Genomic DNA, 27,308 nt, shown 5'->3' with positions numbered 1-27,308 from the left:
GGAGTACGTGAAAATTACAAAAATGAAATCATGGAAAATGACTGACATAATAAAAATGTACTTATGTTTCTTGCGCCTCTAAATTTATGCCATTAATCATACAATTAATGGGTAACGATTGAAATTAAATATGCATAAAGCAAATAATATATATCCGAAAAATATCAAACGCATGTATTTATTTTGTTATAGGCCATATGCATTACATACTGTTTTAGTCCTGCTTTCATAACGACAGACACAAGTAATCCACAAACGATTAACCTTGTGAGATATGTATTTGATATTCGCGCTAGAGCATTACCGACATTTTTTTTTGATTTTACTGCGATCAATTAAAGAACATTTTCTGAAAAATACTTTAAAATATGCGCCTAACAAAAGACACCTTTTAATCGATAATTCAACTTTAGAATCACTGTTTGATTAATCACTGTTTAATTTTAATCCTCTCCTTAAAATATAAGCCAAGAAAAACAAATGTGATCTACAATTGTGCAGACAGTGAAATGTTTCCGTAATGAACCCGTTTTCAAACGCTTAAGCGACATCGTAGTCCTAACACAAACTTTTAATTATCAATCACAAGATGTAGTTTTCAGTAATCGTGCTCGTAACTTCCTAATTCCAAGGATTCACATTGTAAGTCTTATGATTTAACCCTTTCATCCAGTTGAATTCGATTAAAACCCTAAAAGTTTACCCTGGTAACATTTTGATTCGTAGAAAGGCCACACTGTACTTGTAATATATAATAGTAATTTAAATATAATGTAAAAACAATAGGTAATCAACATATGCCAGTATTTTTAGTTAGTTTTATATTATAAAAATAATTTCAATTTACTTATATGTAACAAATGTTTCTTTTTTCTTTTTAATATTTACTTAGTATAAGTATTATGATATGCTCCTTTGTTTTTTGTATACTTTGTTGTTTTTATTCATTTGTTATTCAGATGTTTTATTGTTTAAATAAAAAAAATGGTAAGAAGATATGGTAAGTATAGGTAATTATTATTAACTAAATTATAACTTGTATTATTAATTACATTGACCATCAGTTATTCATTTGTTGTTTATACTCTACTCTCATTGAAGTATATATTTATTTGAATGCAGCCTTAAAGTAAACATGTTTAAGCTGTTTTACTGAAATTATTTACTTATTTTGAGTTAAAAACGTGCCACAAGTTGTTTCAATTTACCTAATTTATTTTAAAGTAGCTAATAAATATAATTTCCTCCTCGAGTAACTCAAGTGACTTCAAAAGGTCTATCAGAGTTATTAATAGACAAATACAATTTCTTGGAAAAGTTAAACCTGAATGCTCCATTTTTAGCCTAAGAAAATTTCCACTTCATTGTATTCAATAAGAACTTAAAATTTAGTTTCTACAAGAATATTACTTCTACATCACTAATTCGCATGAAAAATATGACAGATTTTGAATGCTTTTTGAACGTGTGATTCAAAATCTTTATAAAAAACCGGGTCAGTGGTCGAGCGGTCAAAGCCGTTAGTCTTTGACCGTTTGGCTACTGACTGGGAGGTTGCGGGTTCGAGTCCAGGCAGCGGCAGTGTGAGCAATTATAATTAATGGGGGTGCAATTGGATAAGAACGAAGTTACTGAATCCACCCACATCAAAATGTAATTGTAAATATTTATGTAGTTAAATAAATAGTATATGTCAGAGAAACAGAGGTTAAACTACATTTTTATATTATAAAAATTAGATTGTTAATTTTATGAATAGATCTTGGCTAAAAATGTAAAATTTTTTAACCACTTATTTAAAATCCTATCAAAAATATTTCGTGGTCAAAAAATACCTGGCCAACTCACTTTGGTCATGTTAAAAATTATAAAATTCGTCAAATCATTTAAAGTACTTTAAGCGCGCCAGTATTTTTAGTTATGTAATGGTAAGATTATGAAAATGATAAAATACAAAGTTAGAAATTTTTCTAAATTTTCTAACAATTTTTTCTGTGTAATAAAAATTAAACTTTAGAGCTTATTTTAATTTTTTATCGTCCAGATTTTTTATTCAAATGGTAATTTAAAAATCCGGAAAGAAAAACATGAACTGCTTATATATAAAAGTTGACCTTCAAAACAAGCATCATATAATATCTTTTATACTCAAAACTATATTCCTTTTCTCATTATGAATGAAACTGTTATAAATAAATAAATACAAAAAATACATTTAACCCTTTTTATATAATACATTTTAAATTCACTTGATATTAAAAAGGATCTTTTTATGAAAATAAAAATAGAAAAGGATACGATATTATGTCATTGTATATGTTTATCCTTTATACGATGAACGTATGTCTAATTCTTGGTACATCAATTATGTAAATTTGGGTGGATTACTTAAAAATATTAGAATGTGACTGTATCAAAATTGATACCTGCATATGTTAAATGTCAATGCTCTCTCAAGTTAAATGTACTAAGGACGTGTATTAAAATAGTTGTCTCTTAACATTTTCAAAAGGATTTCTGCTCCAATTTGGCATTACGAATGGCCACAGCTCATTAAGTTATTAATCCAGAAAACTTTCAACTTTTTTTAGATTTTCAAAAATCGATTTTTTTATCTCTAAAAAATACTTAATTCTTACGTTAATGGAATTTTGTGTCAAGTGGTACGAGAAAAGTGGAAAAACGATATAATGTTTGAAGGAATATGAATGGTTGGTTGCTACGTATGTTTAATGCAAATCGTGGTTAAGAGTTAATAGCGATGACATCATTTTCTGGTTGGATAGGTTTCGAGGATATTTACGAATTCCCAAGGATAATAAAGGATATGAATTTTTACATTTTTACTTTTTTGCACTTAGCGCATTAAGATAAGTTAAGGGCGAATTTTTTTGTTCAATTTTGTCAATTTTGTATAACTTACCGAATTTATACATATTTTAAGAAAAACTCAATAACTTCTCTTCAAAGGTTTTACTCAATTCGCTTGACCATTTTATGTAATAACCTTAGAAAGGGTTGTTTGGTTTCATGGGCTCCTTTCAGCTGAAGATAACTATTTGAAAGCTTCTACTTTTTATACCATGTATATATGAAATATACATAGTCATTAATTTTAGTCCCAAGTTTGTAACGCTTAAAAATATTGGTGGTACGAAAAAAATTTACTATAGGTGTTCATTGAAGCATCTAATTAGTCCATTTGCGGCTGTCTTTCCGTCCGTCCGCCCGTCTGTAAACACGATAACTCAAAGAAAAAAATGAAAATACAGTGCACTCAGGACGTAAAAAGGGAGGTCAAGTTCGTAGATGAGCAATATATGTCAATTGGGTCTTGTATCTGTAGAACCCATCTTGTAAACCGTTAGAGATAGAATAAAAGTAAACGTGTAAAAAATGTTCCTTTTTAAAAAATACACAACTTTTGTTTGAAACATTTTTTTGTAAAGATAAAAAGATAAAGAACTGTTTACTCACGAGGGCACACATTAGATGCAAATTTTATAGTATGTATTAGTAATCAACACTGTATATACATGGTATTTCAACAATTAACTCAGTCAATTATTTGTTTTCACTTGTTAAGATTTAAGTTGGACAACATTTCAGATAGTCAGCAATTACATACCGAAAATTCAAAGAAATATTACCTATAAATATATAATATTAGATTTGTTGTAAATATAACGACAACGACGCACATTAAAATTTGAAACTTCCCAAAAAAAATTTTATGTTAATAGCATTTAAAAAAAGACAGCTGATTATCAGAACAATAAACTAAAATAATAGCAATTATTTAAACTTATGCATACATTATACCCTAATTTTTTATATACATGTTCTTTTTAATAACAAAAAAAAAATTTTTTTTATTCATTTCCTGATTTTCGAATCTCGGCTAGACAAAAAAAAAATTAAAACCGACATAACGAACCTCTAACATAAATAATAATACATGTACGTTAAAATATGCAAATTAATTTTTTGTCAATAATTGTATAAAAATTTAAAATAACAATACAATACAATTTATATATTTAAAAAAATAACATTATTATTTTAAAAGGTATCCTTATCCATCCTCCCGTGTAGCCCAGTAGGGTAAAATTTTGTACCTTGTATTAGAACATATATTAGATCTTTTTTCCGATTCTTGAAAAATGCCATTTATGAGACATCCACTAAAAGAGAGTATATACATATTTAAAAAATTAATATTGTGCTTTGTGCTTTAAATCACAATCTACCTAAAACACGTCTCATATAAAATTTGAAAATATGTACCGTCTTGTATCTTGGAACAGAACAACGTCTTGTAACAGTGATCAATTAACAACAGGCATATCTTGGCAGCATCCACAGTACAGTGAAGATAATCGTCGTTGGTCATGTAGTTGAATTTACTGCAAAATTTAAAATGTACTATCTTGTACCTTGTAGTTAAACATCCTGCACCAGTGATCAATTAACGAATATTCATGCTTATTCATGCGACCTTTATTTCGTTTATTGTTATAGATCAAAATTATTCTGTTAGAAAGAAAGAAATATTTGAAGTGATTACCAGTTGTTATGACATTCGGGCTTAAGGGTAAATAATATATCCGTGAAATCAAGTTTGATGGCTCTAATCTTATTTAAAATCGGCGGATATGGTCTAAGGTACATTAAAGCGGGATTCATTGTACATTATGGTCTGATACCATGTATCAACAATCAATTAAAGATAAGTACACTTTTTATCGACACCTATAATATATATGTAGGCATAATGCTGCCTGATATATGGAGAGACTATTTCATTCAATGAACGTTGTATGTTATCCAAGATACAGCACTTTTCCTTAAATGCTTTTATTTTCTCATATTACCCATTTTAATTTCTTTCTTTCTGTTTAATATCATCAAATATTAATGTATGCATATGTGATATAATTGAATCTTTTCGGGGAAGAACAACAACAATATATAATATTGCAGGATATTGTTTGTTTCTGTGAAATGTACCCATATCACTTTCATTAATATACACAAAAAAATATCTAAAGCTTTTTGATACAAACAAGGTACACTATATCTATATATATACATTTATTGTAATTTGTAATTTTAAATAGATCATATCGTCCATGATATTATTTTGAAGAATTTTGAATAAAGGGAAATGTAACAAACTTGTTTTAGAATAAAATAGTACTAAAATATGCTTGGTTGTAATGTTAACGATCGAAGATAAAAAACTTATTGCTTCCCAGATCCATGTGCTGAGAGTAAAATATCACTTATTTACAGATAGCACACGGTTATTCTTAAGTAAGCATTATAAAGACTTTCTTGACGCAAAAAATTGTTTTTTTTGTCGTTTTCTCATTAATATCCAGTCAGGAAAACCATTTTTCTAGGTGGCAATTAAATATATAGACATATTTGTCAAGCACGTATGAGTAAGGCTGAAGAAACGATACCAATATATGTGCAGATGATTTAGAAAAAGTGTCTAACACCCACCAACCGGAGGGCTTGTTACTATTCCGCTGCATATGCGGAGGGTTGTTAGATAGCAAAACTTTTATTTTTGCGGCTTCCAAGTTGGTTGAATAAGGTTAGGCGTAAAATTCGATAATTATTTCTTGGCTAATATTTTTCGCAGATTTTTATTTCTAGTTCAAAATAAGTATTATTGGTTAGTTTTCAAAACATTATCTCAAAGAGTTTCGAGGTCAAACTAAAAAACAACCAAAAGTTTGAATTAAATAATGAGGACTCTTGACCTACGGCCTTTGGCCTTCTCTTCGACTTTGATAGAGCCTTCAGCTGTGGAGCTTGCTGCGCTCGCATGTAGTGCTAATAATTACCTAGTCCAACACCTGAATAATAATAAACAATACCTCAATACTTCAAAAATACATAGTACATAGTGAGATGTAATAATAATATATCACATAATTTCTATGCGCTTCCACCATTTAATGAAACTTTTTCTACCATTTAATGAATTATTTTTTGTTCGGAACCATCAAAAACAGTTGTATTTGACCGAATCTAATCTATCCTCGCATCCACTTGACACAGAAAAAAAAAGTTTTATCGAAATCGGTTCATCTGTTTAGGAAGAGTTCAATTACAAATGCATGCACATATTAGTTTTATTTAAAATTTTAAAATTTTGAAATTGAAAGCCAGTAAATTAACGAACGAAAGATATCTAGATAGATAAATTGTCTTTAAGTGCATTTATTTTTTTACTTGGCTGCTTTGTGCCAGTTTTTAAACAAAACTAAAGGATGCGAAAAACTTTCAATAGATCAAAACTTTTTCGTAAATAGACAAACCAAAAATACTATCCAAAAAAACAAAGTGCATACACCAAGAGAAAAAAATAGCACATGCTAATTAAAAATAACTAATATAGTTAGTACAACATAATTATATTCTTAATTAACTCCAAGGTCTAGCATTTCCTTACCGTTACATATAACTAATTTAAATATAAAAGTTTGAAAAAAAAATTGATTACCTAACATACATATGCAAGATCACGTATTCCTACTTTCTTTGAGAAGATACCATTTACATATTGTATAGGTAGCTACTTGAATCATGATATTGCACCAATTTTTTTTGTTAAGTACATAATTTATGTCACAGAAATTTTTTACATTTTCGAATAGGATTATTTTTTTCCTCTATATATAATACATAAAAATCGAAGTGGAATGTTGATTGCCGTTCAAAACAACTTTTGCATTTTTTATTCAAGTAAATTCTTAGTAAATTAGTAAATTGTTAAAATGTATAAACAGTGTTGATGGCTCTATCACATTATACATACATATATGTCACACATACACAACTTATATTCCTATATAATACATACTATATAATTTGCGCCTAATTTGCACCCTCACGGATAAAAAGTGATGTTTACGAAAAAATATTTCAATCAAAAGTTGTTTATTTTTTTATAAGAAAAATTTTTTATATTTAAACTTTTGTTCTATCTCTAACGGTTTACAAGATGGGTCCGACGAACCCAAGAACCAATTGACCTATATTGCTCATTTACAAACTCGACCTCACTTTTTAAGTCCTGAGGCTTGTAAATTTCAGCTTTATATCTGTTTTCGTTTTTGAGTTATCGTCTTCACAGACAGATGGACGGACAACCGAAAATGGACTAATTAGGTGATTTTATGAACACTTATACCAAAATTTTGTTGGTTGCATCAATATTTTTAAGCGTTACATACTTGAGACTAAACCTAGTATACCTTGAATATTACATATATACATGGTATACAAATTGTATATGCTCCCTAAAATGAAGACTTCGACAGCCTCTCTTCTTGGGCAATGTAAGCTTGGGCAATTGGTCAAGTCATTTTTGATTGGAAATAATTTTGCCAAAGTCAAGATGAAATACATACAGATAGTATAGAAATAGTGTAGTGTAGTGCCAATCAGCCGTACAGTCTCTGTGTACAAACTATAATCAATACATAGAAGTCACATAGCGATTACACACAAAATTTCTTGGTGGAGGTGTGTCATAGAATTTTTATTAATACACATAGTACCTAGTGGTACTACTTTTATACATAAAACTGATTGAAATCTTTTGTTAATTTTGTATTATAATAAATATGTAAATGATTTTATAATACACAAAATATACACACAAACACAAACAGGATTAAAAAGGAAGGAATTATTATTCATTCATTTCACTTTTATTTTTTTGTTATTTTTATTTCATAAGCAAATAAGATTTTTGTTTAAGATTTTGTTTTCAATTTGGTTCCCATGACCTTCTTCATCTTTTTTAAATATAAAGAATATTTTTTGTCGTCTGCATAATAATAAGTGTTCATCATCATATAGATCATTATTTTATCAAAATGCATTTTATTTAAATATTTAATTTAACCTTTGAATAAAAATGTGGGTCTGATTTTGTGAGTATGGATATTTTGGTATGATAAATGTTGAGGATACGGAAGAAAGATGTTACACGTTTTTTTATTTCGTTTGTTTGATGACAATTTTTTTGGTTCATTTTTTATGAGACAAATGTTTAAATGAATTTATAATTTTGGATAATGAATATCACTGTGAATCAAAATATTCGTTAGGTTTTTTTCTCTTTAGAGTACATACCTATTACCCTTATATTGCTTCTCTGAATTTTTTGTATTTTTTTTACCTAAACGCCTGAAAGGCAGATATGAAAACATTTAATCGCTCAAACTACACACTTGATTATTAATTAACAGCAATTGTAGAAAACAGTTTGCTTTCACAATCAAAAAGAAGAGGAAGTTCATATCAGTGGGGCCTGTAAAACTTTTATTAGTTGTTTTAAAAGAAAAGGGGATAGAACAATCAATGTAATCCAAATAATAACTCGAGACCGAGGCTAATTAATTTTCTAGTACCTTGTAGATACATTTATCTAAACTGAAAAGTCACAGAAATATAAAAAATAATAGTACAAGAGACGATATAAGGTCGATCTTCACCCATTTGATACACAGTTGAGACATATTTTTTATTAAATTTTATTGATTTATAAACATGCTTATCATATTTTATCTATCGAAAAGTGTTCATGCATCAAAAATTCGCGAAACTCTATTACACTCTATCTAGATGTGTTTGGTTATGTATCAATAAAGGTATGTTGCCTTTCTGATCAAAAGCACTCTGTGGTCTATAGATTTCTAAGGGCATTGCTTATCTCGCTAAGAAAGATTTAGCGGGGATATTTGAAAACGACGAGAAGGGGAGAAGACAGCTACACCATTCATACAAATAAAGAATTCGACTATATTTTTTTTTCTTCATATTTTTCTTTATATTTTATTTCCTTCATTTTTTCTACTTTCTTCGGTTAATTCAATATATTTATCGTCGATTTCTTCCAGTGGTCAAGACCAAACAACAATGATTGACCTTCACAGTGTACAAATATCTTTGATAGTAGAAAATTTTTCGATCTTCTCGAAATGAAAATATAATTCGTGCTTAAGCAAAAATTTATGAATAGAAATCGTTAAAGTAGCCATTTCTGTGGACGTTCTTATATATAAAAGCCTACCAGTGTTAATTTCTTAATGTAAATTACTTAAGCAAAACAGATAAAAGATTAAATATTTGATATAAAGTAACAAGCATAATTCCTGATAAATTTTACATTATAAAATGTCATTGTGAATAATTTAAGACGACATAAATTTCCAAACAGTAATAAACCACGTATAGAACGCATAGCTTCTTATAACAAAAAATTAACAACTGGTAAAATATACTTTATCCCATGATCTTTGTACCATAAATCTATGTCAGTAATAAACAATTTTTAATTGTGAATACATATACTTTCAAATTAAAAATTGTTATTATAAAATTTATGATTTAATAAAACATCATATATTTATGCATACAGGTAAATACTATCTTGTCGTTAATATAGGGTTAAAAAAAACTAATTTGCATATTTAACAAAAAAAAAAATGTGTAGTTATGAATTAAATGCAAAGACATGTACACACATATTATGCGAGCTGCTTGTAACAATATCAGAAGATTTCTCAACGGGTGATTTTATAGAGACAACTGCATTGAAAATAATAGAAATAAGAAATTTTATGCATATATCATTATAAGAAATGCCCCTATATATTAATAAAACCGTAGAAAAAAGGTTCCTTAAAATATTTGTGTTCACTAAAAATAAATTTATTAATGTATTTAATTTTTTATGACTACTTTGCATACCACAGCTTGAATAATATTTTAACACCCAGAAGGTAAAATTAATTAAAAAATACCAGTAGTTCATATCAATAGACTCTAAATTATATGGTTCGTATGCAAATTATGGGAATCAAAGTTTAGATACATAACAATCATAATTAAATTATGATTTTTAAAGAAATAATTTTGACAGCTGAGCGATGGATAGGTGCATAAAAAATACATTTTTTTTAATGATTTGAAATGATGTAGAATATTTTTTCTTGAGGTATTTAACCGCAAGAGAAATAGATTTAAGAATGTGTAGTTTTGAGAACATGCAAGAAAGAAGATTACTAAAAATTGTGTTATAATTATATAGATTACTATTTATGTAGATGGGAGAATAAACATATCAAATTGTTTACCTGAAATTTTGTGATATCCAAGGCTTATTCAATCGGTTATACAAAAAAAGAAACAACATTTTTGAAGGCTTCATATATTTTGAAACAAAGTGAGCAACGCAATGACAAGTAACAAATTTCAAGCTTGATGATGAATTCGTGACTGGACTAACACTGGGAAATCCATTCTTATTATTATATAACTTTCCCGAGCCTTAACCAAATCTAGTGAACCAAGCCTTGGTTTTCGAACTTTTTCTAAATTCTAGACCAACTCAAACTAATCAGGTTTGGTTTGCTAGCCCTTGTTTGTGTTTTTCGCTAATATAGTAACAAAAAAAATGGAAGTGGTTAAAATTTTTTGTGCCAAACTCGTTTATTAAATATAAATACTAATTTTATAAATCTGAAAACTTATTAGTCCATGTAAATTTTAATTAAATTACATCGCACTATACAAAGTAACCACCAGATTATCAAAGGGATTGCTGCAGATAAAAAGACTTTATTGTCGTTGAAACAAAGATTTTCTTATTTATTGCACCCAGGCTTAGGCAAATACACATTCTTTGCCTAAATCTCAAAAGAATCAAGCATGGAAAAATGTGATCATACGGTATAATTTAAAACTCGATCAGTATTAAGGGTGAATAATCTCTCACCAGGCTGCAACTACTATTGGTTGAGCTGTTATTTCCTTTATAGACTGCTGTTTTTATATAAACGTAGAAACAAACAATAGTTTTTGGTAATGGAAAGGACCATTACTTTAACATTAAATAAACAATGTAATCAATCTTATTGGGTTCTGAATTCAGCAAGAAAGTACCAATGTATCGATTGATATTGTATCGTTTTTGACAACTAGCTAGTTTCGCAAATTTCTCACGAAAAGTCTTACATTTTTCTTCTGATATTCAAAACATTTTCTTAAATTTTATCCGAGTGATTACCGATGGGCGACATGTTCTATGTAAAATAAAAAATAAAAACTTACATGAAATCGTTTAAACAAGACTTCTTTTGCTAAAATATGGATATCTAATAGGCTTTTAATTATGTAATTCGACAATAGGTTTATATACAATGAACCGGTTGACGTTCAGTTTTTTGGCCAGCTGTACACATATGTATGTTTGTATCTCTCTTAATATAATTATGATATACCTCTATTATCGTTTTCATTATTAATTTTTGTCACGAACTTGAAATACAATCAAATAAATTTTTATTAACAGAGATAAATAAATGGATCACGTTTCTTTACACTCTATTTTGTCAGATCGTAGTGTTCGTCTTCTCAAATTAAACATTTAATTGAGCGATAGTATTTGCGATATAGTTTTGGATTGTATTTTCTATCTCTATAGTTTCGAGTTTGATCCTTGATTAAAACAGGTCGCTTACGAATGTTTACTTTATCAATTCTCGTGTTCCTTCGGTTACGCCAACAGCATCATGTAAAGACAACAGAGCTACAGTAGATATATCTACTCCTAAAAATCATCTATTGTAATGTATCCATTTCGTAAGTTTGGTGTTTATTTAAAGAAAATAATAAATCTAAAGAATTGCTTACAAAAGCAGAATGTTGTTAAATATATTTTGATAATTGAAAACTTACTGACTACATCATCGTTATATATCAAGACTTTTAGTATGTGTTCGATATTTCTTGTTAGTCAACTGCTTATATAACAAAATTTTCTGTAGCAGTGCGTAATTCTCTTCTCTTCTTCTATTTTATTCTTATTGTATTAAAATGTCTGAAAAAATAATTTTTTTTTAAATTTTTTTTTCGATGGTCTTCCTGTTGGAATAACCAAAACACCAATATCCGATTACCATCAATTTAAAGCTGAAGAGTGCAATTATAAATTTTTCGGAGCCTTTCAAAGATGGCATTCTATAACCTAAAACTTTCTTATGCTGTTGTCCAGCATAAGTTGTCCAGCAAAAGTTGCCCAACAGACCACAAATTTTACTTTTTAGTCTTTGTCTTAAAATATATGGACAATTTGATTGGAATTAGTATTCTTATAAACATCTAGCCTCTTATTTTATTAATAATAATAACCTATTTCGATTAAAAACCCATCATAGCACACTTATAAACTGTCACATTTATAAATGCGATTATGATCATGTTAAACCTTCGCAAAATTTCATCAAAACAAATCTATTGAAAAAGTAAAAGTTACAAAATAAACGATGTAATAATACACTCAAAAAAGCCCTCGTCTCGTATATCAATAACTTTTAAACAGATAACAATACACTGTTATTGAAAAAAAAAGTATATACATCAAAATTCCTCTATTGAATTTTGGAAATATCACAACATCCATATAATAAATCTATTATAAAAATGTAAACATAAACACTTCACAAATCAATTTGTCAAAAATAGATTGAATAGATTTTTGACAATAACACCTAATAATAATCAGGCAATAATGTTTTTGGGATCAATAATATTCAGGTAGGTATAGAAAAGAATTTTTTTTTTGGTAACTCTTACACCTGTTTGGTTAACTCACCAATAATATATTTTTAAAATAGATGAATCAACTATTTTAAATACAGGTGTTGTGTTTATTCCTATTTCAACTAGTTTTCTAACAAAAAAAGGGATATTTGTAACATGTATTTTACTAGACTAATGCATTTTTAATAGATTTTAAGTATATGAATTAAGTAAAACTAATGAAATAGTATTCTATGATTTGGTTTTACTATTTTATTAAAAACACATAAATATGTGGTCTATTAATTTTAACCGAATTTTTTTGTATAATACATTCTTTGCGACCCCTTTTTTTCATTTAAATTTAGTTACGGTATTAATATGTTTAAATATTGTACGATTATTAATGGACCACAAGGAATATTCATTTTTAAGAAGTACATTTTAAGACTTAAAGCAGTTGCTTCTCTATTTAATGTTTAAGCTGCTAAAGCTATGGGGTGTTTAAAAAATTATTTAGTAGTGTTTTTAATCTTGAGTTAGTTCCTCTTCTGTTTGTGGAATAGCGGGGGACTTTGATCCTCGTTTGATTCAGTAAAACAAAAATGCTACAAATTTTTTGAACTATGTTTTTTTCAAGTTTTTTCTGTCATTTTTATTCATTTTTCTGGGACCGATTAATATCTTGCGAGTGAATTTTAAGTAAAAATTGCTACGATAGTAAAATTATACTAACCTAAACCAAAAGCCTCATACTAACCGAGTTATTTCAGATTGAAAATGTCAATTTTTTTTTTATGAAATAGACTGCTTTACAAATTTATAGAGAACTCAACAAATTATACATACCAGTCAAAGCCTTCGACGATTATATAAGCTTTATTTTTTTATTGTAAATTTTTTCTAACGATTCGTAATAAGTTTTCAAATAGATCCACTTTATTTATACATTGTTTAGTCGATTAATAAATTTTTTAAATCATTGTAGAGTCGTTTTCATGATTCCAAAAAATGATCTTAGGAAACTCCATTCGATCCGACAAACTTCAAGAGCTAATAAAGTGTTTATGAGCTAGCTATTTCAACTACAAAATTAAAATCACTAATATGTTTTGAATGATCGTATGATCAATTTTCGTAAAATTTATTTTCTGCAACTTAATTAATGGTCAATTTATCCAACATTGAACGAAAAATTTAAAGCATGTAAGATTATTGTGTATGCAAATATTCATTGTCACTCTCCACAACAGAATCTTCCACATAAATGTTTGGAAACGGATAAAGAAAAAGGTATGCTTTTATGTCGATGAATGTATTCTTTGATCATCAAATTATAAACGGAATAGGCATGTAAATGATATACAGCCTATATATATCTAACATTTAATCATAATTGTAAATAAGCATTTTCAGATAACGCATCATTTGATGACTGACGACGAAGATGAAAAAGGAAGGCTTTTTTTATTATCATTTTCATTCATTGTTAAACATCTTAATTGTATGTTGTAGAGTACCTACTTGATTGTACCTACTTACAAATGAAACGAAAAAGTTGGGAATTAAGTCAGATTAGTAATTACATAATATTTTTTTGTTCGATGCATACATATATATAGTTAAACAAGTTAAAAAAAACAATTGACTGAGTTAATAGTTGAAATACCATGTATGGACAGTGGTTATTACTCTATCACATTACACATATAATCCACCTATACATGTCATACATACATAACTGATAATCGTATATTAATACATACTAAACATACTAAACTAAAATTTGCATCTAATGTGTGTCCTCGTGAGTAAACAGTGATGTTTACAAAAAAATATTACAGACAAAAGTTGTTTATTTTTTGATAAGGATTAATTTACTTTTGCTATATATCTAACGGTTTAAAAGATGGGCCCTACGGACCCAAGACCTAACTGACATATGTTGCACATTTACGAACTCGACCTCACTTTTCACGTTCTTAGAGCGCTGTAATTTCAGCTTGATATCTGTTTTCGTTTTTGAGTTACCGTGTTCACAGACGAACGGACGTACGGGCAACCAAAAATGGACTAATTAGATGTTTCTATGAACACCTACACCAAATTTTTTTTCATAGAATTAATATTTTTAAGCGTTACAAACTTGGGACTAAACCTAATATACTATGTATATTTCATTTATACTTGGTATAAAAACTGTATCTTTTATTACAATTTGTATTCCATTATGAAGAATGATAAAGACATATATAATTTGTTACCCTATTCATACATTGAAAAGTATAAAGTTCTAAATTTAATCGGCTTTCACAACTTTTCTTTTACTTTAAGTTGAAATGTAAAATGAAAATTTTTTATTTTGAATATACCTTTATAGTCTGAGGGACATGCAATTATTAAAAATATATAATGTCTAGGTTTAGGGTTAATTTTTAGCTTCCTTAAGTTTAAGTTAATGTAATAGGTGGACCGATTTGAAAAATTTCCTGTTTTACATATTTTCGCTATTTCAAGGCCGCAATATCCGAATCAAACCTTTTCAATGTGATATCTGTGTGTTTACGTATGTATGTATGTTGGCCTGTACGTATGTTAGTCTGTGCGTTTGTTCGTATGTTTGTTCGGATTCTTTCGCCTCGATTATCTCGCGAACCAGTAATGACATTAACACGTGACTGGGCTTATTCGACGCGAAATGGCGTATTTAAGAAAGACAATTAGTTGAGCCGCCTTTTAATGGTAATAAAAAAACTGGAAAAAACTGAATAAACAGAATCTGAAGAGTGGATAAAACACATCATTTATCTATGGAGATAATGATCGTTCCAGCATAAGCTGCAGTACATGTTCGAAAAACAGTCTATGAAGGCTAACAAGATTTTTTTTTTATATGATTTTCCCCCTCTGGGAAGTTAGTCGTGCGGACTACAGGGTTCGCACTTACACGACTTCAGTATCACACCGACACTGTCAAGATGTTCTTTTATTTTATTTTCTAATTTTATTTTAGTGATGTAAGTCCTCTTGAGTGCTATTTCTACGAGGAGTCATCTTATGTTTATAAGGTATTTCAGTCTTGATTGTAAGGTGCACTAATCGAAAGGAATTTTCGAAAAAGACTTTCAAGTCATTCAAATACGTTAAAAAGGATATTTTATTATAATCGAAGTAATAATCGTTTTGACGCTTGCAAAATTGTTTTCTGGTACATATTTTAAATAATTACCGGGCAACGAAATATATAAGGTTTGGCCATCCTGGATTAGAAAAGCTATTTTCCCGTACCGTTTCACCATTATTGATTATTAACTCATATTTAACCGAAATTGGTTGCTTTGGTTTAACAATTTCAGAAAGAATAGTGCGTAAATTTTGTGGAAAAAGCACGTGAGATTTCTATGGTTGCTGGCCTCGGCTCTATAGTCGCCCGGAAATGTATTAATTGTGATACTAAACACAGAAATTGCTATATCTCTATTTTTAAGATTTTTAAAGAGTATAGACATACCCGTTTCTAAAATTGTAACTAAATGTATTTTTGTTTCCGATTTTCGAAAGTAAAGAGTAAGAATTTGATATTGCTTCCTAAAAAAAAATTATTCATAGGCTTAAATTTATTACATTATTATTTCCCTCCAACTTAACTTTTTGGAATTTCACATTTTAACAATAAATAGACCACCAGGCTTTAAAGATCCATTTTATATTGAAAACTTTAATCCAAAACCTAAATGAAAGCAAAATAACCGTCTAATATATATCCAAATTCAAGGCCCACTTTTTTTATAAAAGCAATTTATAAAAAAGTAATTTAAATTCCAAAAATCATTTTAGATTATACAATTAATGGCTACGCAATAAATTCACGTCAAAATGATTACACCAAAAAAATAACATTGAACATAAGCTTTTCAAAATAAAAAAAAATTAATTTAAATATTGTTTTAAAAAAGTATAACAGCAGTATCATCATTCCATTCACATACAAAAAAAAAACTAAACTAGATTAACATAAAATCAGTTGAAATAAAAGATCTACCATAAACTAACCCTTCTCAATTTTTTGGTCTAAATGAACATTACAACAACGCAACGCACGTTGGACAAAAAAAACTCTGCTATTCATTTCACAAAAGTTTATTAATGTTATATATTTTCTTTTGTTGAAGGTATTCCGTATGCGAAAAAATTGAGTGTTGAGTTTCCAATGGAAATATCTATTTTGTACATCCAACCTTGAATTCAGTTAAATTAATCACCATCAATGGTCTTAGCGTATAACGAAGTCATGTTGTTCATAATAAGTTTAGTACCAAGTTTGTAACGCTTAAAAATATTGATGCTACGAAAAAAATTCTGGTATACATGTTCGTAAAATCACCCTATTAGTTCTTTTCCGGTTTAAATTTCGATTTTTGCCCCAATTCCTAGATCAGTTTTTTGTATTTTTAAAATACGTATTTTCGACTACCAAGTCGGACTGGCGGACCAGGACATAATTTTCTACCAGTGGCGGACTGCACACTGAGTGTGCAGTCCGCCACCAAATTAGCAAAGAGTAACATTCACTAGCTAATTCTTACTGATGATGACTACTTGGTAGTCGAAAATACGTATTTTAAAAATACAAAAAACTGATCTAGGAATTGGGGCAAAAATCGAAATTTATTTCGACATATCCTAGAGTTCTCATTTATTATCTTCGATAATATTTATATTCTTTTCCGGTTGTCTATCTGTGATTACTTAAAAATGAAAAGAGATATAAAGCAGAAATTCTTAGAGCGTACCCAGAACGTAAAAAGTGAGGATAAGTATACCACGTGTTGTATTAAAGTACACATGTTTTTATATATGTATGTGTTTGTTTACTACGATGTACACTAAAGAAGTGAGAAGAAAATTACTCTTATAATTTTGTGTGTAAAAGCGGCTATCTTCCTTTACTTAGATGGCAAAAAAAAAACAAACGATTGCGTAATCAACACTGTATATACATGATATTTCAACAAATAACTCGTAGATTGGTTGTTTTCCCTTGTTTAGCTTAGTAATTGATGCATTGATTGCTTGCGTATCGCCCAGTTAATTTAAAAAAAGATGTGGTTAATTAATGCAAGAACTCATGTTTTTGAAAAAATAATGTTTCTGGAAATAGCAATGAAAACAATCAAGTTGTTTTAAATCAGTCTAACATAATCGAAATTGAAAATGCTTGCAATTAAACCTGTTATTTATAGTCTTTTAAATTTTTCTTCTTTTTCCTTCTTACCTAATGATTTTAAGAAAAGGGACTACTTTTCTCCCATAATCTTTGAGTTTGAAATTAGGAATCTAATAAAATCGATCCATTCGAAACAGCTTCGAAAAAACCTCTAGAACCCTGGAAAAAATTGACAATTTCCGGAGTTGAAGGCATCTCCATTTTCTTACCACCGTAAGATTTGGGGTTTTACGGAATCAGGATGAAGTATAATGCAGACAAAAGAAAATTCCGTAATAACATTAGCAAGTTTTATGTCACTGTAAACGCAAAACACATTTACAATAGTTTATTTATTACATCACAAAAAAAATTTTGAATAACAAACTAAAAAACGCGTATTATTATTTACCTGAAAGTTGTTTTACAAGAGTTAAACAAAGATAATGTAATAACACTAAAAAAAGACAGAAAATAGTTTAAATAAACTAAAAGAAAGAAGGGTTATTTCTCATAAATGTTTATGTATATAATTTTTATGATGATCAACTTACTTTTTTTTTTGAGATCATGTTATTAAAAACCTATATATGTTGAAAGTTGAAGTTTTATCACATACTAAACGTGATTTCACATATTGTAAATGTTTTAAAATGTGCTTCAGTAGAAGAGCTATACAACATTATCGCTTGTTTTCATACATATTGTGGGTGGTTTGTGGTTTTATTTGAAGTGTTTTGAATTTTATTTAATGGTTTGTAATATTGCTGTGATTTAATTACAAATACAATTACGCACAAATTTGATTCAATTATTTTGGTACAAATCGATTTGAAAAAGGTTAGTGTGTTTTATTTGCGTACTCTTAAAATATAATTTATAGGCTTGATATGTGATTAATGTATATTTTAATATAGGTATAAAGCTGCCATACATTTTTTAGATTAATTTCCAACAAGTCAAACATTTGTGTTCACGTATTCTTTATGTAGTTAGTCGCACTATTAAAGTTCCTGTCCCGATAATAAAAGCTCAAAATAAATGAATACCTACTTTTTTTTCGTATTCTGATAACAAAACAATCGACTCTCTGATACTGGCTGGTTTGGTACTGAATAAATCGACGTTTCGGTAGTGCGACATTTAGAAATTCGAAATTTTCAAAATATCAAATCTGTCGGGGTAATTAAAAACTTGCCGAAACCAAAAAGAACTACCTGAGGACTATTATCTATACAAATTTTTGATTTGTTAAAAATAAGACAAAGTGTACGATAACTTTATATTTCATATTATATGATTGAAACATTGAAAAACGAGATACAGAGTATTTACCTAGTACCTGTACAGGCAAAGCTACGAATAGATGCAATCCTATATCATAATCAGTCTAGACAAGTAAACAAAGAATTTTCTTTTCAAGTATTTGACTTAATGACAATCAAAGAAATCGTGGAGAAAATGGTGACTGATATTGATATCATAAACGGATATTTATCCAGAAAAATGGATCCAGAATGATCTTGATGTCACATTGATCAATTGTGGAAATTCCTCCAAAAGGAATTATAATGGACTACTTTGAGTATGTTTATTCGTAAGTTGGATCAGATTGTGTTCGGGTTTTAAAATATTTTAAAATGAGACTCGTATAAAAGTGTTAATTAGATTAAACGTCGTCTTAGAATTTGTTTTTATTTCAAAATAAAGTAAGCAGTCTACACACTTTTTCCATTGTACCGATATAAAAGACTGTAAGATTTAAGAAAAAAAATTTTCAATCGTTTTATTTCTAAGTAATATCGAATAATAGAAAACTGATTAGCCTTAAAGTGTTGTAGGAGGAAATTTCAATAATTGGTGTAGTAAATTGATGAAACCATTTTCCACATGAATTTTTACTTTGTAAAACCATTGCTTCAATAATTATTATATCGCCTGGTTTAAATGTGCTTCTACCAATTAAATAAGGTGTTAAAATAAAAATTTATTCATTAAAGAATAACATGTTTAAATTGAGCTGTAGAAGGCATTGAATCATGAGTGGATCTTAAGAAACCATAGTAATTTAAAGCAAAACTGTTCAAATAAATAAACGAAATGGTAAATATTCCACAGACCACTCTTTAAATTGTCTAATCCATAGACTACTGTTTTTAAGATTTATAAGCTTGATTATGCCCGTCATATTAACTGTTTGGCGATATAAGTGATTTTTCCAATATAGTATATTACACATCTAGGGAACAAAAGTAGATAATGTCTCAAATCTCATGTTCTTTGTCGCTCTAGGTGCAGTCACGGGTAACAAACAACAATGTGTAAAACATTCTGTACTTGTTCCCGTGGCATATTTTGTGTTTGATGAAGGCCAAAAGTGGCAACCTTGTTTAGAACAGTGGGATGAAATTTGACGTTTTTAATCCAGAGGGTAAAAAACTTGAACCAATATGCCGATCGATGACAATTTACGTTCTAAGAATGGAGTAAAGCTTCTCTCAAGCAAAGGATATTTTTTGATTTTTATGAAACTACTAAAATTTATCACATCTTCCTTCTTTTCGATATTTTTGAGTCACACGTAGTACATTTTATATATCTTAATATATATATATATTTCTTGTGAGCGTGTGTATGTAATTGAACTCCTGCTAGACGGCTGGACCGATTTTGATGAAATTTTTCGTGTGTGTTCGTGGAGATTCGAGAATGGTTTAGATTTATAATTTGGTCCAGTACAACTGTTTTTGAGGGCTCCGTACCAAAAAAATGAAATTTCATTAAATGGTGGGAGCGCATATAAATCATATCACATTATGTATGCTATGTGTACTATGTATTTTTAATAGTATTCAGGTATTGCCAATAGGCATTTATTAGAGCCATATGCGAGCGCAGCGAGCTCTACTATCAAAGGTCAGGCCAAAGGTCGAAGGTCAGGCCAGTCCAATAAATAGGAGATAAATTGGGGTTTAGCGGGATGGGTTTAGCGGACAGGCTAAACGTAGTATAGGTATTCATGAATTGGAGTTACGTTTTTACGGGACAACGTCCGTCGGGGCCGCTAGTTTATCTATAGATACTATTGCAATGCAATAATATATACGAGAAAATATCTAACAATCATTAATCAGACGGAACAAGTTAGATTGATAGATGTGTATAACTTGAAGTTGTTATTAAAATGTCGTTAGGGTTTTCTACAAAATACAATCATTTACATACCATTGGTATCCACCTACTATTTTATATACGTATCTACGTACGTATTATATGTTACAGAGTAAAATAAAAACTACTCAAAGTTAAATTCAATTCGTTATCGATTAGTGTCTGATGTTTCTTCCCCTAAACAAAAAGTTTAACTTAATATCTATATGATTTTTCTTCTCCTTAAGGTAGTACCTACACGAAAGTGATATTTCAAGAATTTCTCAAAACACAGAATATAAAATATTTAATTCATAATACACATGCTGTTAAAATTAGAAGATGATTTACCATGTCATACATGAGATATTAGCAATTAAAAGTGACGCAATTTGTACGTGTACATGGGAGAAGCGTATAAAAATACACAAATTTACAAATATTATATTTATTTATCAATGAATGACGTTCACCATCTCTATGAAAAACTAACATAATGTAGAATACTATATTTAGAAAATATATAAAAAAAAATAAAAATTATTTACCATATAGTTTCGATAAAAAACTTAAATAAATAACTCGTTTTAGCGATGTTTTTTTGTTTAGAGGATATAAAAACTAATGTTAAAGGTATATATCATAGTGTGTGTGTATACGTATAGGAGATATAATGGTGAGTAACTACAGTCTTGTGAAAATAATATATGGTATATGTATAATAGTCATAGCACAGTTAATGCGCTGAACGATAGTATTAGTCCAAAACTTTTTGACTGGACTGTCGCGGAGGAACTACCTTAAAATCGCTGTACTTGTATTTGATTGTATTCACACTAAATGTAACGTAATAAATAACAGTTTCAGAAAAGTAAAAAAAGTACAAAATAATTTCTAGAAGTCAAAAAAAAAAAAAATAGGGATTATCGTAAAGAAGAATTTTTGAGGGATTTCGATTGTTGTAAATTAATGCTTTATTGATTGATAAATGCATTAATAAAAGTAAGGCAATTTTAAAATATATTTTTACTTTTCTTCAACTATCTTATCTTCGACTTAGTTCGGCTAGTAACAAAAGCGTGTTTTTTAGTTTTTTAAACTAAATATTATTTATTAATATTATGGAATGTTATTTGCGCTTCCACCGCCAAAGATTTCTTAGCAAATCGTTTATCCTGAAGACCCTAATCAGGATAATCTGACAAACTTATTAAATTATTGTATTGTCATTGGTTCTGGGTTTTTTTTTGAAGTGAGTTAAAATCACGTTTAAATATTATGTTACATAGATATATAGATACTTGTCAAGCAAATAAAACGCGTGTAAAATAAAATAAATAATTTATAAAAACAAAAACCCGACTTCGTTCAATAAAATCTGAAAAGAAAGACACAATTCCAGTAATTTACTTAGCGACTTTAATAGTCGGGGCCTATTGTTGGAAAGATTTGAGCCCGTCTGGATTTTAATGAACCTAACTGTTAAATGCCTTTGTGTAAACTACTGGAATTGTTTCTTTCTTTTCAAATTTTATTTAACAAGTTTTCAATTTTCAAGTCAGCAAAGTTTTTATCTGTTTTACTGTTAAATAAAAATTTCATTTGTGCTTACACCACTGATTTTGAACCGACTTCAACTTGGTAGGTTATCAACTTTGCTTGTCTACCCTTTTTATATGCAACATTCCGAACGCATAATACCAAACGTTTTTACTTCTGACATTCAAATTTAAAAAAATCAGTACATTTGATTGGATATTACGATGTCAAAGTAATACAAAGTTTACTTACTTAAATCGTGTTGTCAGAAAAACAAAACAAAATATCAAAAAAAAAAAAATTAAATTAAAAATGTTTTTTTTTCAAACAGAATTCTGTTTACGAAAAGGCTATTTAACAAATGTATTAACTGAGTTTTTTTTAATTAAATTTATTGAGGTTGGTTTATTCTTGAAGTTGGTATTATTTTTAAATTTTGTATAAAATATTACTGAAATAATCGTCTTAAGAAAATTTATGACATAATATAAAATATCTTCCAAGGTATTAAAAATGCATAAATAATTAATTGTTTAATATGCCCAGAAAATTTTCCAACTATCACGTGAAAATACATGCAAACATTATTTATAGATAAAAATATTAAAAAAAAATTTATATTTGTAAATAAAACTTTGTTATATTACATTTTGTCTATAAATTAATTTAACGTTTGCATAAAAGCTGACAGGCATAACAATAAATAATTTTGGCAATTAGCCGCTTCTAGTGGTTATCTGTTAATTCCAACCCATAAATATTTACATAAAATTGAAATCAATCTTGTTAGAACTGAACGTATTTTATATAGGTATGCAATAGCATAGCATGTACATTATACGGATATAGGATACATATTATTCACTCATCTATGGAAATTTCTCATCCTCAAATATGGAATTATATTATTTTCAATGTAAATATTTCAACTATTTTTGTTTACGTCATATAAAACATAACAAAAAGAAAATCGACTTCAAAAGAAAAACTTTTCCAAAACAAATTAATTTGCACTAAAAAGTAAAAAAATAACGATAATATAATGTAGTTATTATAAATTATTGATATTTTTGGAGTCGGTGTCAGCCAAGGAAACAATTCTGGCAGAACAGTTTGCTACATTAGCTTGGCTGTCCCCGACTCCAAAAATAATAATAATATAACTACATAATATTGTCGTTATTGTTTTACTTTTTAGTACATATTAATTTGTTTTGGAAAAGTTTTTCTTTTGAAATCGGTTTTCTTTCTGTTAAAATTTAATTTTTAATTTTTTAATTTTTACGGAATCTAAAGTACACTTACTAATTTGTCACTAAAAAAATTAATCATTGAAATCTGTTGGCGTGATATTGAGTTATTCGTCCTCTTGTTGTGCATACTTAATGCAAATTTAAGACTTTTATGGTTTTCTCATAGATTCCGTTGTCAGAACTGAACCAAAATGAAATGAGACCCCACGGAAGCACCAGTTTTCAAATAGATAAAGAATCATCAAAATTGGTTAACCCAGTCGAAAGGTCTGAGTTAACACACATAAAAAAAATATTTATAGTCGAATTGATAACCTCCTCAAGTCGGTTAAAAAAGCGAAAGACGATTTTACCTTCCCAGTAAAATAAATAAATAATGGGATTTAACCTCCGTTTATCAAACATCCGTCTATAACAGACGCCACCTACATCATTTTTTTAAATCTTTACTTATTTTTAAGTTGAATTTGATTGTAAAATTAAATTTCATAATGTGGGTGGAGTCGGTTACTTCGTTCTTCTTGTGTGTACGCATGTGTATAAGTTTACAGACATTTATTCATAAATTTCTCGCAAATGAAAGGTGATAACGATCTTGTGTTTGCGCTAATCGTTGCGTAATACTCAATATTTAGATGTATTTAAAAGATTAGCAAAATCGGCGTTTATAAATATATAATTTCTGGAGAAGACATCTTTTGGTTAGTTTTATAATCACAGAACATCCATTGAACAATATTCTATGCCTTGTAAAGTCTTTCTGTTAAAAAAATATTTATAGAAATAACACAAAAAAATCTTGCCTAAAGAGTAAGTCAAAAAAATTTTTCTTTACGATACTAAAAATAAGAAAATAAATTATATTTTAAAAGTAATACAATCGCCTGATTAGGCTAACAAGAATGCAGAACATCCTACGCTTTGAATTTTACATTAAAATTAAAATTACTATTCACTTTTTAGTGCAACAGGAAGCGTGTTTTATAGTTTATTTAAACTATAATTTATTTAATATTATAATAATTCTTTCGCTTAAAATGTAGTCATAACGAGTAAGAATTAGCAAATTGTAATTATTCTGTTGATAGATGTTACTTGATGCTAAATTGGTGGAAATTTCACCATACCAAACTAGCGAAAAGTAACTGAGTAATTACAGTTAGTTTTCTCAATTCCTTACACATATATAACAACAATTCAACGACGTAAAACAAGTTTTTCTTGATATCAACTGCAAATTATATTACAAACAGTAATTATGCATTCCCAGAAGCATTAATACGGTAGTATGTATGTACTTCATATTATATTCGATTCAATGCTATACATAGATGGTATACTAATATATTTAAGCGATAAATGTTATTAAAAATAGCTATAATAAACAGTTATAAATATAATTAAAAACAGTTATAATTTTGGGAAATATAAATAATATTTAAAAAGTCCAAAATTAATTCTAATTTGTACTTTTTTTATTTTAAATACAGAGTGAAAACTTTTAGTTTTTATATAGTGATCCGTAATGATTGCCTCAAACAATGAAAATATAAGTATAGAAAATAGAAATAGAAGTATACATCTTGAAAAAAATTATTCCAGAACATCAAGAATGGGCAGTTATCTATGAATGATTATCAAATAAAGAAGCCTTACCTAAAATAGGTGTGGTTCTGATCAAATTATTTTAGATAATAAATTAGTATTCTAAAATAAATTTACTGAATATAAAAATGCTTAAATATATCTAAAGTTAGAAAACCCTAATAGCTGTTTTATAGATTAAATCAACATAACTATTTTTGGTTAAAAATTATTATGTTGTTATAATTGTAATTCATCTGACAATTCATTAATTTACTTATCATCAAAAATAATCTAAACTCAAAGAAAAAACTACATGTAATCTTTCATAAACAAAACTGTCATAACATAATTATATACATTAAATTTTTATATATTTATATATTTATAAAACATGTGAAATTTACAAAATTTAAAAAACCCGCTAAAAAGGCTTGTTTTCCGTTGTAGCTGTTTCCAAATGGAACCGAATTGTCTTGCAACAAAGCTAAGAACACCTTCCATTAAAAGCTTGCAATAAAAAAATCAAAATCACACATGTATGTATCCATAGCACACTAGCTAAAAAACTTTATTTTTTAATATTATGGCTAGTGTGCTATGGAACGTAAGAACAGGACAAATTGATGTATTCAAATATTTCAATAAATTTGTAATAAAAAATTGAAAATACGAATTTTATTTTTATATTATGTTTTTTAAAAAAATGTTCGAAGCAACTTTTTTAATAGTTTTAACCATCTCTGACGCTAGGCAAAATATTAGGAATCGGTCCTATTTGTCAGTTTATAGCAGGCTGAGTTTTCAGTTCTGATTTCGGTTAAGTATCTTAAAAAATTGGATCCATCACCCTGTATGACTGTGCAAAATTTCAAATCGAATGCCTATAAATAAGAAAAATCGGTACCCAAACGGATAGGAATTACAGCACCTGACAATTTTGGTATTTTTATTCCTTATTTTTAGTAGAAATGGGGCCCTATCTGGCACCAAGCTTATTGCTTAGATTAAGGGCACTCAATGTTTTGAATGGATTTGACATTTCGTTGAAGTTGCTTCTCCAACTCCAGAGAAAAAATAATTTTCGGTTATATGAACAACCACGAATCTCACAAATATATTTCGTTATTAGAATATGCTTTACAAAATAATATGATTTTTGTATCCTTCTTATAAAACACGTCGTTGCAGCCACTAATAGATATACGTTTTGGACTTACGAGTAGGGTAAAATTGGTTTTTTGGTAGCTTTGTATGTTTTTCAACATATAAATAAATAATTGACATACAATGTGGTCAAATGGTGTTTAATTTCAAAGATTCTTTAATATTCTATATTATACAGTTAATCAATCTACCATACAATATGAGCTTAGCTTAACCATTTTCAATTACCTTGCCTTACACACTTCAAATCACAAAAATGTGATAAAATTTTTGATTTCTTTTAATGAATGTAGAAGAAAACTCCCACAACCAGTAGGAGAGATTCAGTTAAAAAGAAAATCAAATATGTTTTTATGATATTTGATTCTTAAAAAAAAAAAAGGTTATTTTGTTCACCTCAAAAATAGAAGTAGATAAATTTATGATAACTTGACTTTCACTTTATTGAATCATTATTAAATTCCTTTAATTTCAATATTTTTGGTCTTAACGATTATATGAAGAAACAGTAAATTCGAAATTTATCCGTAAAAATATTAGTAAAATCAAATAAGAGTGTTTCAGTTTGTAATATTATCTGCAAGCATGGTATTTACCTAGATATATTTATATGTCATATCCCTTTTTGCAACCAATATACCAATTGATGTATTATTTTATGTAAGTTAAATATGATATATGATAATTTAAATAGTTTTTTGGATTTAACACCTTATATCACATGATGCCTGAGGTGGAGACTTTACACTTCAATATATTAACGTAAATTTCGATTTTCATTTGAACAAATAGAAAGA

At 28.2% G+C, this 27,308-nt stretch overlaps 1 long non-coding RNA gene across 1 annotated transcript; it reads right to left on the bottom strand.

The window, feature by feature from the left end:
* Nucleotides 1-3,273: 3,273 nt before the first annotated feature.
* LOC123299165 lies at nucleotides 3,274-25,892 on the bottom strand. The gene is made up of 3 exons (XR_006535306.1): nucleotides 25,882-25,892; nucleotides 11,563-11,572; nucleotides 3,274-3,402 (listed from the first exon to the last, which is right to left on the bottom strand). It is a non-coding gene; the product is annotated as an uncharacterized LOC123299165 (long non-coding RNA).
* Nucleotides 25,893-27,308: the final 1,416 nt, after the last annotated feature.

This window comes from Chrysoperla carnea, chromosome 4, assembly GCF_905475395.1.
Source record: "Chrysoperla carnea chromosome 4, inChrCarn1.1, whole genome shotgun sequence".
NCBI lineage: Eukaryota > Metazoa > Arthropoda > Insecta > Neuroptera > Chrysopidae > Chrysoperla > Chrysoperla carnea.
Note: the sequence above shows the minus strand (reverse complement) of the source record. Positions and strands in the feature narration are given on the sequence as shown.